This window comes from Juglans regia, chromosome 10 (genome assembly GCF_001411555.2).
Source record: "Juglans regia cultivar Chandler chromosome 10, Walnut 2.0, whole genome shotgun sequence".
NCBI classification, from domain to species: domain Eukaryota; kingdom Viridiplantae; phylum Streptophyta; class Magnoliopsida; order Fagales; family Juglandaceae; genus Juglans; species Juglans regia.
In genome coordinates this window covers 15416890-15432300 of record NC_049910.1, presented here as the reverse complement: position 1 = coordinate 15432300, position 15411 = coordinate 15416890, and positions in this window count along the sequence as shown.

Here is a 15411-nt window from a genome sequence, read left to right as displayed (position 1 = left end):
ATAGCTAAAGTACTGGCCTGTTCAGTAAAACTTTAGAGCAAAAACAATGCAATAGTTTGCCATTGTCCATTGCTGATAACGTTCGGTATGGTTTTGTTCCATAAAATTTGTTGTAATTACTGTTTGTTTCTTCAATATCAATAACAGTAATAAATGAACCTACAAACACCACATGTCAGCTCTAGAACTGATATCCAGATCATTGTCATTATCTACTACTTCAACCCGAGTCCCGTATTTTTCAAAATCCTGATCAAACTTCTCAAGGATTGCTATGGGTGATAGGGGATTTGGCTATCTAGCTTTTGTATATTGAGCTTTGCTAAAAGCTCTACTAACTTAAAAGTATTTTAGCTGTTTGATGAAACCGACTACACGCCTAAAATATTCTATAAAGTTGTTACAATATTGCCATACTTATAACATATTCATAATATTCTTGTACGTATGGTAATATGATTTATTATCTACTATATTTAGTTTATTGTATAAACCAATCAGTATCAATTGGTGTCATTGATTTTATTATATTTTCATTATTTCTCTATCATCATTCCCCTATAAATAGGGATATATGATATGTATTCAGGTACAATTTAGAATAGCAAAGATGCAACCCTCAAAGTGTGACGTCCACAGATTTCACTTGGGATTGGACGAACATATGAAGCATCGAGACATGCAACACAAGCTTACCTGCACCCCGTTCATGACAAATAAAGATAGAATGCACCTAACATGCATCTAACAATATGTAATATTCGTAGCGGATAATTTTTTTTTTTTTCCTTTTGAGCAATACAATACACCAAACTAAAGATATCTCAATTACTTAAAACATAATCCATGCATACTGAAAATATAAACATCCATGATTACAGTACGGGTATCAAAAGATTGTAATCCCAAAAGCATGGGAGACCGAGCTCCATAATTACATCACTAAAAATATAATTACTGGGCTAGTTTATCGAGCAACTCACGTAACTCGACCAACGATGCCATAATACTGTCCAAAAATCTAACTAAGGAGGTCATAAGCTCTGTGTCACGTCGGCGCCACCTATTCAACCTCCTCGAGTCTGCCAGGCTCTGTTCCCACTCCTAGTCTTGACACATCTTCTACCATTCGGGAGGAATGGTAGTTGAAACTAACACGGTGAGATTTGAATACAAATCTTAGAAAGTTAACAGAATACTTCCACACAGGTTAATGATGCATACATGCAGTAAAGACATGAATGCATAATCAAAGTCATAAGCAAGCATAAAATAACTTGACGTGTAATATGGCATAAACTTACATGACTTGAACTAAAACGTGAACTGAACTTAAAATTTAGCATGACATGAACTTAATCTAGATAACATGAGCTTGAACTGAAACATGACTGAACGTGAACTTAAAACATGATTGAACTTGAATTTGAAATATGACTGAACGTGAAATAGATGAACATGAATTGAATAACATGAACTTGAAAGACATGAACTGAACATAGCATGAACGTGAACGTGAAATACATGAACTTGAAATTTTGTTCAATAAGCATGATAAACAAAAGTGATTATATAGGTGCTACATGGGTCCCCTTGAGTATATGCACCAGCTGTGAGTGCATTAACATACTTGCCAGTTCACAGGTATCTGCACCTACTGTGGACACACGTATTGTACGTGCTAGTTCACAAGTATCTGCACCTGCTGTGGACACACGTACTGTACGTATCTTGTGTCAAGTATCTGCACCCGCACGAGTATGTACAACGTGAAATTGAAATGTAGGTGGCACCATCGGCGTTAGTGCTTGACTTTGCTCCGGTGACTAGTTAATTAGGCCACATTCGAAACCTGTTGATCTTTACCTTGTCGATCCAGAGAATTTCACACTAGTTTTGACACTCCAGTATGAACAAAGGAATTACATTAAGATATTATCCCATCCTAGCACTTAGAGTCATGATAGACGTAAATAGACTTTACATGACCTGAAAGGCTGTTCTCGAGATACACAAACTGTACTTGAGACAAAACGTGACGTGAAACGAAAGGACAGAGTCCTGACGTAACGTAACATGACATGAACGTGAGATTAAAGACATGACATACTATAAGACAAAATATTTTGTAGCATGGTTAAACATGAAACAGATAATATTTCGTATCATGGCATAACATGTAACATAAAAAATTTGTAACATAACATAACATATAACAGAAAATATTTATTGACATGACATAGTGTAATAGATAGCATTACATGACATGACATACGTGTAGCAGATAGCATTACGTGACATGACATACATGTGACAGAAAGCATTACGTGACATGACATACGTGTGACAGATAGCATTACGAGACATAATAAATTGTATAATAGATAAGTATTTCATGACAGAATGTAATATGTAACAGACATACATAAGGTGAGATGGCATAACATGACATATTGGATAACAGAAAGACATAAATGGTAGTTCTCTTACCCATCACACATGTACAACAATATGATAGTAAATTAAGATCTAACTTAATGTGATCGTTTCGTTTTACAAGGTAAAGCACAAAATACAAGAAACTATAAGTAGGAATTCTAAATGTTAGAAACTTTATCACTAATGACTTAGAAACATGAAAAATGCTAATTTCGAGTAAAATTACCATTTGACTCTCTACATGCAAAAAAAATGACAATTTTACCTCTAACTTAAGGATTTCACATCTTAACTCCAAAAATCACCAAAATCTTTGTCCTAAACTCAAATATCAACTTAGAAAAAATTAAAACCAAACACTACTATCAGAACATCATAGGGCCGAAACTTCCAAAGGCCATATATCTCTTAATTTTTGTTGCAATTTCATCCAACTTTAAAACTCATGATCAAACCGAAATATTGCAATAAAGATCCTCCTATATTAAGCTTAAAAAAATGCTTTAAACATCTAAGAAAAATCTACTTCTCATAAACACAAAACGTTTTAGTAAAAAGATCCAAACTTTTTAAATAAAATACAAACCCTTGAATCACAAGGTTTTGACCTTTTTCAAAACATCTCCAATAGCTCCAAAAATTCAAAACTTTCTTCTAACATGTTCATAACACATTCCTAAGAACTAACATGCTTTTAATCAACACATTGAAGTCACCAAAAATCACAAAACCTCACTTAAAGTACTCTACTCCAACACTTAGTAAAAAATAGAATTTTTCTCAACTTTGCTTCGATCAAACACTGGATCCGAGGCATACCATGATGAGTGCTTCAAACCAAAACATCATATGGTTTAAAAATGTTTCCTAAAGTAGATCCAAATATTAAACTTAAAATCACATGGCTAAAAATAAACCAAAACATGGATCTAGTCGAAAACATCAAACTTTTGACTTAACCGAGTATTCCCTTGCATAAAAATTCATATCATTGAAACTAACACCAAAACTCTTCAAACTAACATCCTAACATGCAGATCAAAGGTGTAGTATCATCAAATAAATTTATCAAAGTCATTGGAGTAAGAATAAACCACAGAAGATCCAAACTTTCTTAAAACAGAAACTATATTTCCTCTTCAAGTTTCTAACCTTTTAGATCTAAAAAAATATTTCATCAAAAACTTTAATCATGCAATGAGTCTCTAACAAAAATTCATATAAACATGTTGAAAACACTCCATAAACGTTGCGGACCAAGATCTATCCATTAGGATGGTCAAAAACTCTAAAATACAACACACTATCAAGATTATCGCCCAAATTGACATTTCCATGGTCAAAATAACTTTTGATTGATCAAATGACTATAAAATCAAATAAGAAAGTTACCCACGGAAACTAGACTCAAAGTTGAACAAATTTTATGAGGAATCATAGTGAGAAAATACCTACAAAAGTTTCAAACATAGCATGCAAAAAGGTTCAAAAAACTGCCCGAGTGAGTTTCTAAGTGTTATCTCCAAGAACGAAAATGAAAATGGGTGAAATGAGTGACAGGATGACTTGCATGCCTAATAAATTTATGAAAAGTGAAGTATGGGCTGAGTGACACCTTGATGGATTGTGATTAGGTCACAAAAAAGTACAAATAGTGAGTGGGAATGGGCTGCTGCCATGGGCATTCCTCTCACAACTAGGGGTGTAACAGGTCCAGTTCGGTCCGGTCCGGTTTTGGACATATTTTAGAACCAAAATGTTATATACCGGTTTTGAGATTTGAAGAACCGATACCACACTTGTCACACCCCTAAATCGATATTTCTGATTTTACTAGTTCAAGTCCGGTTCAGTCTGGTTTTTCTGATTTTTTCAGTATATTATATAATATATATATATATAACATAGTATATATATTATAGTATATAATAATATAGATAAAATATACTTTAGTATATTATAATATATATTATAATTGTATTGTAGACTATAGTGATATATTATAGTATATTATAATATATAGTAATATGGTATTAGTATAACTATTAATACAGTAGACTACAATGATAATATATAGTTATTTATATAGGATTTTAAAATTTAATATTATATTAATTAGTAATTTATCATATAATACAAAATTATTTTCTATATAATTATATATAATATTAAAAATATTTTCTACAATATAAAAAATTAAAATATATATATATATATGAACTGGTCAGGTTCAATGTTAGAAAAAGGAAAACCGAAACTGGACCGATTTTGACCAGTTTTGAGAAAAATGAAATCGATACCGGACCGAACCAAACCCACCGATTTGGTGTGACACCCTCAACCTCCGCTTGGGATGTAACAGAGATTTAGAACGTCAGGGCATGCAACACAAGATTACATACCCCCGTATGTAATAGCTAATATGCAATGCCATCCTAGAAATGCAACTAGCAGTAAGCAATGATCGCAGCAGAAAGTAAGGGTGATAATGAACTTATGCCAAAATAACTAAATCATCCCAATAATATAGATTGAATCATTAGTTTCAAAACATCAGGTAGCTTAATCTTAGTACAAAATATCAAGTTCTCCACAAGGATCTAAACCAGTTGTTTCATGCGTTCTATAGCACGAAGGATTACGCTTAGAAATATCAGAAAAAGATCAAGTCTCTTATCGACGTCTGGTTCCTCCTCAATCCTCTTGATCCAATGGTCCATTGGGTCCATTTGTATCTACAATTTCTATCATTTCATAGTGGATCTATAAGGGATGAGATTTACTTGAAATTTCATTAAGTTAGACAACCAACGTGCACAAAGATAGACTATGCATGAAGAATGATAAACATGAAATGCATGCAAATGCAGAAAAATTGTATTTTGTCTCCCATTCATGTTTTTCAAGAAAAATAGATTTTTTATGCACATTTTCTTATAGAGAACATAACTTCACTTTTGTCATAAAAACTTAGCCTTTCCTTATAAAATTATGGAATTAACATAACGTATGGTATCGTCACAGTTTCCCATATGCACTATGAGTACCTACCGGTGATCGTAGTATAACTTACGTTGAAACTACATTATCTATAGACTTGTTCTCAATTGGTAATATAACATAACATAACATGATAAAGATCATAACATGTACACCCACCAGTATTAGGTGTCGTAATGTATGATTTCGCTCCGACCTTTTTTAAAAAGAACCCATTCGAAGTCTGTTAACTATTTTTCGTCAATCTAGAGGTTACCACTTCATATTTAATCACTCCAGAGTGGACAGAGGAGTTCCACTAGGATACTTTCTCATCCTAGCCTTTGGGGTCGTGATAAAATAATTTTCATGCAAACGCTTTCGAAAAAAAATGATTTTCATGAAATGCATATGAGTGGCACAAAAATGATGTTTGAATGCAAACAAGGATATGACAGTTCACGTAAAAATGACAGTTATAAAAATGACATTTATCAATAATTCATAAATAATCAATCAATGAGTAAGTTAGAGGCCAACTTACAGACTACTGGAGCTGTAAGTGAAGTACTGGCTATGAAATAAATTATGCTAAGTTAGAATCTAACTAACTTAAGGAAAATAAATAGTGACATGAAAAGAAAAATTGTGAAAATGCCCTTAGACGTCTAAGTGATGCATGCTATCTAAACCTTTGAAACTTCGATAACCTATCTCATGAAATGCATGGCGTGCACTCTAGTCGATGCCTAAATAAACTCACTAATGATTCTTATGAATGCATGTGAAGCAAAAAACCTAAAAGGAGCATGCTCACTAAAATCCTCAATGACATGCTAAAAACCTAACTTTGAGCAAGCTCATGCCTAAATGAAATCCACAAATGCTAACTAAACCTCAATGATGCATGGTATGATCCTATCACTAACTTGCTAATTATCATGCTTTCTTTTTATCCCAATCAGAAGGCTTTCTAAGTGCTCGCATTTCAAGCCTAAGTAAAATAAGCTAATTTCCTCAAATGAAGCATGATTAAAAGTCGAACCATATAATGCTTTGATGATCAAAACAAGATAGAACTTAAAACTAGTCATGGCATGTTTTTCATCTTAATCTAAACCTTCATAAAAATCCTATGATCAAACCATACCATAATTAATCATGCCATAGCTAATTTCCTCAACAATGCATTTAATCTAAACCCTATCCTAAATATGCAATTCGGCTACTAAGGATCCTCATACTAAAATGACTACTAACACCTTAAATATAAAAATAACAAGAAACCAAGATCAAGAGAGAGAATACTCACAAAGATTGGAGCCCTTAAAGCTTCCCACTCAAACTCTAAGAACTCTCAAGAACACTTAGAGAGAAGGGAGGAAGTGAAGTGAAGTGAGGAAGAAGTGAGGTGAAGAGGGGATTATATAGCCCAAGAATTGAAGGTGGCATTGGGCATGGGTGCCTCCTCATTGGGCGGTTTGGGTGGTGGCTCATGATGCCTCTCAAGCTTAGCTCCTCCATGTAGGTTAGCATGATAGTGTCTAGGTTGTAAGAGAATCAACCAAAGGGGAAGAGAAAGAGAGAGAGAGAGTTGCCGTGTGGGTGGTGGAGAGAGAAAATGTGGTGTAATTAATACTAGGGTTTAAGCCCTAAATGACCGGCAGTTAGGGTTTGGGCAAGGGTTAGCAATTTTTTCTTATTCTCTTGTCTTACTCCCTTGGTTTCTAGTGGCTAGGCAAAGTGTAATCAAGTGCCCTCTTTGGTGGCTCAAACGGTGGTGATTGGGTGGTTGAGATGTGGCCTAGAATAGAAAAAGAAAGTAAAATAAATAGAAAAATAAAATACAAAAGGGTTGAAATTCCCAAGGGAAAAACTGGCATTTTGAAAATATTTAGGGTTTCGGCTAGGGTTTTTCCACAATCAACCGTAAGGATTTTTCACAGATAATTCATGGAACTAAAGATAGAATCATCCTTGAAAATAATCTGGGCTAAGGTTATTTTGGTCCATAAAATACATAGGGTTGCCAAGTGAAACAGTTTTAGGGTTTGATATGTCACCACACAAAATGACATGTACTAAGGCTTAATAAAAATGCAAGTATGGCTAAATGCTAGAAATGGATGATCAAAGAAGGAAAATTAGAATCAAAGCTCGAAGAAAGATCGAACTACGCTTGCCTAACGAAAGTCAATATTCTTCTAAGTAAGCGAGCTACCCTTCTAAAGTCTAGGGTTAACCTAAGAGTTAACCTAATGGGGTAAGGAAGTGGGGTGTTACATCCTCCCCCCTTAAAACAAGATTTCGTCCTTGAAATCAGAGTCTTAGTAAAACAAAACGAACAAGCATCAAACACAAACTCAAACAAGACTCACCAAGTGTACTAAGACGTGTGGCCTAATGGGGGTCTATCAGGATCCTCATCAGACACCTCGTCCTGGGAATGATAATAGTACTCGTCATCATCTGAATCATAAAAAGCATTGACATGCTCTTCATGAAACCTCCACTGGCGAACCTCGTCACTCTCTAACCAGGGCTCACCCTCTTCGAGGAATCGTATACGATCCACCGAAGAGTCGGAAAGGTCAGAAGAGTCACCAACTAGAGGCTCAGGAACTGGTGGCTCCTGCTCAGCCTGAAGCTGCTCAGTAGCATGACTCCACTCTGGCTGATCTAGCACAGCTAGAGGGGAAATTCTAAGGTGTCTCCTAAACCAAGCTACGGTCGACACATCCATATATCTAATGGGATCGAGGGGCTGCCACTCCTCGTGGGGTAGGGCTCTCCTAGAACGAATGTTGCCTTTCCTGTCATGATTAAGAATGTGAGTTCTATGATACTCCAATCTCTCCAGTGTCTCTCTCATGTGCTCTAGTTGTCTACGTCGCCTCTCAGCCATAAGCCTTCAGAGTCTACTGGGGGTCATATATGCTCGTCTTGCGACTCTGTCTCGTTCGGCCATGGTGTAGCAGTAAATGATGAGAGAAATTGTGGGTCATAGGCTGAAAATGATATGGATGCCATGCGTGCATGAATGGATGCGAATGATGCAATGCAATGCAATTCACATGCCAAACAAGTAAGGGTATTTGTTTCTCATGTCCTCCTCATTTTCCCATGTAGCTTCCTCAATATCATGATTTCTCCAAAGAACCTTAACTAACGGAATTTTCCTATTTTGAAGTTCCTTATCTTTCCAATCGATGATCTGAATAGGAATTTCTTCGTAGGTCAAGTCGGGTTGTAGCGAAATCTCCTTCTTATCCACAATCACAGTCGTCAGTTTCTCAAAACTCTTCTTAAGAGAAGAGTTGTGAAATACGTTATGAATTCCTCATAATTCCGCATGAAGATCTAGCCTATAATCTACCGCTCCTATTTTTTCTAATATAACATAGGCGAACTTAGCTTCACTTTCTTACCAAACCAAACAACTCCTTTCATGGGCGATACCTTGAGATACACCTAATCGCCAACTTCAAACTCAAGGCTCCTACGTCTACGTTCCGCATAGCTCTTCTGCCTATCATGGGCAGCTTTCATCTTTTCCCTTATTACTAGAATCTAGTTCTTCATTTCTTGGAAAATCTCTACACCAAGAATCTTTCATTCTCCTACTTCGTCCCAAAATAAAGGAGACCTACATTTCCTTCCATACAAAGCTTCGTAAGGTGCCATTTGAATAGTGGCCTGAAAGCCATTATTGTACGCAAACTCGATCAATGGCAAGAGCTTTTCCCAATTGCCCTTCTCCTACAGAACACACGCCCTCAACATGTCTTCCAAAGTTTGTATAGTTCGCTCAAATTGTCCATCAGTCTGAGGGTGATAAGCACTACTGAACTTCAACTTAGTGCCCAGTGCGTCTTGAAGACTCTGTAAAAAACGAGAGGTAAAACGAGAATCTCTATATGATACTATCGTTTTTGGTACTCCATGCAAACACACTATTTCCGATACAAACAACCGAGTTAGTCGTTCTAACGTGTTGGTATTCTTTATCGGCAGAAAACGAGCACTCTTAGTCAGGCGATCGACTATAACCCAAATGGAATTATTTCCTGCCAAGGTCCTTGGAAATCCAGCAACGAAGTCCATAGATATATCCTCTCATTTCCATTCTGGGATCAGAAGTGCCTACAATTAACAAGCAAGTCTCTTATGCTCAGCTTTGACTATTCTACAAACAGAGCATTTATTAACAAAATCAACTACGTCCTTTTTCAAACCTTCCCACCATAAATGTTGCTTCAAATGTTGATACATCCATGTACTTCCGGGATGAGCCGTATACGGGGTCTGATGGGCTCTTAAAATCCGATCCTTAATCTCTTGGTCTACTGGAATTACCTTTCTGTTACGATAATCTAGCAACCCATCTTCCCTAAGGGCAAAACCTTTTGGCCATTCATTCCTTTCTACTTTATGCCTAACTTCTGCCCACTTAGGATCTTCCATCTGGTGCTTCCTTACTTCATCCCACATAGAAGGTACAATTTCTTGTATTGCAGCGAGAGATATGTCCTAAGGAAAATCCTTAATCAGCAAGTTCCTCATGTTGTGCTGAAGTGATCCTTCTTCCAGATCACTACAAGACTTCCGACTTAAAGCATCAGCTACTACGTTAGCCTTACCAGGGTGATACTTGATCTCACACTGATAGTCGCTAATAGTTTCTAACCACCTCCTCTACCTCATATTCAAGTTTTGCTCACTAAACAAGACTCTTATGATCCAGGTAGACCTTACACATTGCTCCATACAAATAAAGCCTCCAAATCTTCAAGGCAAAGATTCTAGCAACTAGCTCCAAGTCATGAGTGGGGTAATTTTGCTCGTGATTCTTTAGTTGTCGTGAGGCATAGGCGACCACTCGCTCATCTTGCATAAGTACGCATCCAAGTCCTAACTTAGATGCATTACTATATAACATGTGGGTTCAGGTAAAGCTAGTACTAATGTGGTCATGAGCCTTTCCTTCAGCTCCACAAAGCTATGCTCACATTCCTCCAACTAAACGTACTTAACGTTCTTCCTAGTCAGGGCAGTAAGAGGTCCTGATAACTTAGAAAACCCTTGAATGAAACGCTGATAATGTCCAGCTAAACCTAGGAAGCTCCTAATCTCATACACACTAGTCAGACGTTTCCAATCTACCACAGCTTCCACCTTATTAGGATCTACTGACACTCCTTCACTAGAGATCACATGCCCTAAAAATATCACCACCTTAAGCCAAAATTCACACCTACTGAACTTGGCATACAACTTGTCTTCTCTTAGCCTTTCCAAAGCCAAATGGAGACACTGCCTATGCTCTCTTTCGCTTCTAGATTAGATCAATATATCATCAATGAATATGACTACAAAGCCATCTAGTTAGGGTCTGAATTCTCGGTTCATCATATCCATAAATACGGCAAGGGCATTCGTCAATCCAAAACGCATAACCAAAAATTCATAGTGCCCTTAACTAATCCAAAATGTTGTTTTAGGAATATCCTAATCCTTAATCTTAAGTTGATGATACTCGACCTTAAGTCTATCTTTGAGAACACAGATGCTCCTTGTAATTGATCTAATAGGTCATCAGTTCATGGTAACAGGTACTTCTTTTTCACCGTTACTTTGTTTAATTCCCTATAATCAATGCACATCCTTAAAGATCCATCATTCTTCTTCACAAATAGGACAGACACACCCCAAGGTGATGAACTAGGTCGAATGAATCCCTTCATCAATAGTTCTTCTATCTGCTCCTTCAACTCCTTCAGCTCTAAAGAGGCCATACGATAGGGTGCCTTATGGATAGGGGTAGTAGCAGGTTCTAATTCTAAAACGAATTCTATCTCTCTATTAGGGGAATCCAGGTAAATCGTCTGTGAAAACCTCTAAATACTCTTCAACTATAGGTATCTCCTGAATCTCCTTACTACTACTACTACTACTACTTTTGTCTAGTAAAAAGGCTAAATAGGTAATGGCAACATCGGCGATGCACCTCCTAGCTTGCAAAGCCGAAATTAACAAGGGGGTAACTTTTACTAACCCTCATGTTTAACAGATCTACCTATCTACGGGTGATTCAAAGGTGATCTCTTTATTCCTACAATCTATCCTAGCAAGATGCTTTGACAACCAGTCCAGTCCTAGAATAACATCGAATCCTAATACGTCGAAGACGGTCAAGTTGGCTTCCATCAGTACTCCTTCTAATTTCAGAGGCCAACTTCTCATCACGCGGTTACAAGCGATCGAGCATCCATCGGGAAATGACACTACTATAGCTTGAGGTAACATTTGGGTCGGCAAGTTACACATGCGTATAAATGTCGTAGACACAAAAGGCCTAGTAGCGCCGAAGTCAAACAAAGCATAGATTGTATACTCGTATAGCGCGACTTTACCCAATGCGTAATCATTAACTACATACAGTTATAACAAGCAACTACCTACTAAAGAGGGGCACTTAAGGAAAAAAAAACCAGTAATGACTCATGCTTCTTCATCACCGGAGATTTCCTCGCTAATCTCTCTAAGGGTGATAGTGTACACACGAGCTTGGGCAGGTGGCCTTTGGTTGGGCCAGTTGCCAGCAGCGAATCCCCCAAATTTTTTTCCCAAATTTTTTCTTAGCCTCAAATCTATTGTACCAAAAGAGTCTATCCTTTCCAATTTCTTCACATCATTTCGATTGGTTCATTCCATCTCTTCACATCATTCCAATATTTTCTCCAAATCATTCCATAGTTGATTTTATTTTGAGAAGAAGGATCACAGACATGGCACGTCCTCATTAATGGTTTGGAGGATTGTTGATCACAAGCCTATTGAAATGATTACAGGTAGGCCCATGCGATCAACTTCAGTTCTCTTCTTTTTTGGTGATTAATGGTGCATGAGTAATGAATTCGTGAATCGACATGTACTCTGTGAATTTAGCCTCTATTTCTACTTTGGTTGGTTTAGTTTGATTGCTAGAATTGATCTCCCTAGCTTTATTTGCACTCTGTGATTAAATCACATCTTTGCTTTTCCCATTTTTGGTTCATAATAAGTTGGGAAATTCTCCCTTGGACCATCTTGACAATTAAAATATCTTGATTTGTAGATGAAGGATCGAAGATGTAACCTTATACTACCACTTGTATGGTTTTCAAACTCTCATACTTGTTCCAGAGGTGGCTCGTGTGCAATGTGCTGGTCTTGCATCGCTGGTTAGTTGAGCTAAGTTAGCTGCCAATGTGGTTCCTGCCATGGAAATGCATGTCAAACAACCCTGCAAGTTGTAGAAATGATGAAGTTAGTTGGATGCATTTTGGCTTTTCTGTTTTAGTAAGTAGATTACAAACAGTTGGGCTGCCCTTTTTACTTTTATCTAAGTTTTTATTTTACTCTTGGCTATCGTTGTTTTGTTGGTTTGTAACTGATTTCCTAGCATCCAAGTTTATAGTCGTGTCATAATAATCTACCCTATTGATCCATTCCAGAGTCGATGTGTGCGAAATGAGGAATTTTGTGTGTCTATCTTCAACTAAATCCTGAACGTTACACTGGCTACGCTAGTCCATCTACAATAGGGATATGGGATGTGTCTACAGTAAGAACTACCCCAAATGTGAGTTGTTCACCTTTGCTGTTCTATGCCAAATAAGAGTTTACATTAATTTTGTTGGCTGTAATGGAGAATTTTACTGTACTTTCTTATTATTACTATCGTTGTTAATAGTCAATATATATATATATATATACACACACACACGTGTGTTGGAGTATTATATTGGCATCTCCCATGGCATTATAAAAGTACGCTTTGATTCTCAATCACAAAAGGCTATTTATTATTCTTTTTCTTACATAATGAGACTTTCAAATCTGTATTTTATGCAATCTTTAGAGCTATTGTTCAGTACTTGGTCATTATGCCCAGTTAATGATTGTTGAATGTTTATACATAGTCATCTAGGGGCACATTGTATAGGATAGAATTCGACTCATATAGTGAATTTGATGGAGAACTTGTCCACTTTCTATACATTGACAACATTAATAATATGAGTTCTCTTGTATTGAATGAGTAATAGATCATGTCCATTGCTCCACAAGAACCTTGTGTTCATTTTCCAACTTCAGCAATATAGTCTGAAGAGTCATGGGAAATTCTAGAAAATTGTTTTTACAAACTGATATCTGGACTTCATTCACCAATCTCAACCCAAATTGATGTTGTTTATCTACTCAATGAAGCTAGAAACTTGGTACCAAATTCCAATTTACCACATCCTTATACACTATTTGGCATGGACTATTCTTAGACAAAAGATAGTATAAATGGTGTTTGTTAATAAAACATATTTTACCTCTTTGGCTAGTATATAAAGTTAAAAATATAACTTTAAAATAACAAACACAACATTTAACTTGAAATTGACTATCCGTCAATGTTCAAAGTTTTGGTTAGCAAAAGTTACCTCATGTACATGATCTAGGCTGAAAGATCACTTGCACTAGACGTGCATAATTTCAGGCTAAAGTGTAACCTTCTTTAATACTTCTAGTGAAGTCAGTAATACCATATTAACATATTTTTTTTTATTTTTTCCTTGTAGTATTCTTACTCTTAGTGGGGTCAAAATCTCTCGATGCTTTTTTGAGTAGTCCTACGATACACAGATTGTGTCAGAAACTTCCATTAGAACCAAGCTAGGCGGGAAGCCTCAGAACACAACTTCCTTATTCAGCTGTAAGCCTCCTTAATGATCAAGAACTAGAAAGTGAGGTTAAGAAACATGGTACATAGTTGGAATTAGATTTCTGAAATTTTTTTACAAGTTAGTACTAGATGACATTCCAATTTCTAATCATGACTCATTTTTTACAGGTAGACAAAAGTTGGATGCATCTCACCAATAGGTTTAGGTCAAGGGAATATGCCGAAAGAGTTAGGCAGTTCTCACAATGGCTCGAGCTCATATTCACGGAAACAATCGTATCAAGCGTCCATGTCGTAGATGTTGTAACAATTTGTTCCTACCTATAAGTGAGGTCGAACGACATCTATTTATTACTGGGATAGATCAAGATTACACTGATTGGATCTTTCATGAGAAGAAATAACCTCTGAACATCAATAGCGATGATAAAAATGATAATAATAATGTTGACGATTCTTACATCGATGACATAGACGATATGTTAAGTGACATTCGTGCTACTACCATTGTCAATGTTGATGAAGACATGGCTGCACATATAGTGGGTCCCTCTTCTGTTGAACCCAAACCAACTAGTTTTCAGAAACTGTTGGAAGATGCTCATCGTCCACTTTACGATGGATGCACAATATTTTCTAAACTATCATTCATTGTGAAGTTGCTCCACATCAAAATAGTTGGCGGGTGGAGTGTAAAATCCTTTGACATGCTGCTTAAACTATTGAAAATTACTTTTCTCGAATCACTCTTGCCAGACTCTTTCGATAAGGCACGATCGTTAGAGCGAGGCCTCGAATTTAGATACTTAAAAATACATGCATGTCCAAATGAGTGCATATTATATTGGAAGGAAAATTCCAACAAGCAAGTGCCCGAAGTGCAAGGCATCCAAGTGGTTGTCTACCGCACCTCAGCAACAACCAGTACCCCAAAAGGTAATGCAGTATTTCCCACTTAAACCAAGGTTGTAGAGACTATTTATGTCCAAGAAAACTGTTATATCCATGAGGTGGCATCGACCACAAAGGGTGGGGGATGAAAACACTTTGAGGCATCCTGGGGACTCTGAGTTGTGGACCACATTTGATAGAAAGCATCGTTGGTTTGCTGAAAAAGCTCATAATGCCAAGCTCGGTCTTGCTAGTGATGGATTCAACCCATTCAATAATATGTGTAAACTATACAGCATATGGCCAGCAACTCTGGTTCCATATAACTTGCCTCCATGGTTATGTATGAAAGACTCGTTCTTCATTCTGTCTACACTAATTCA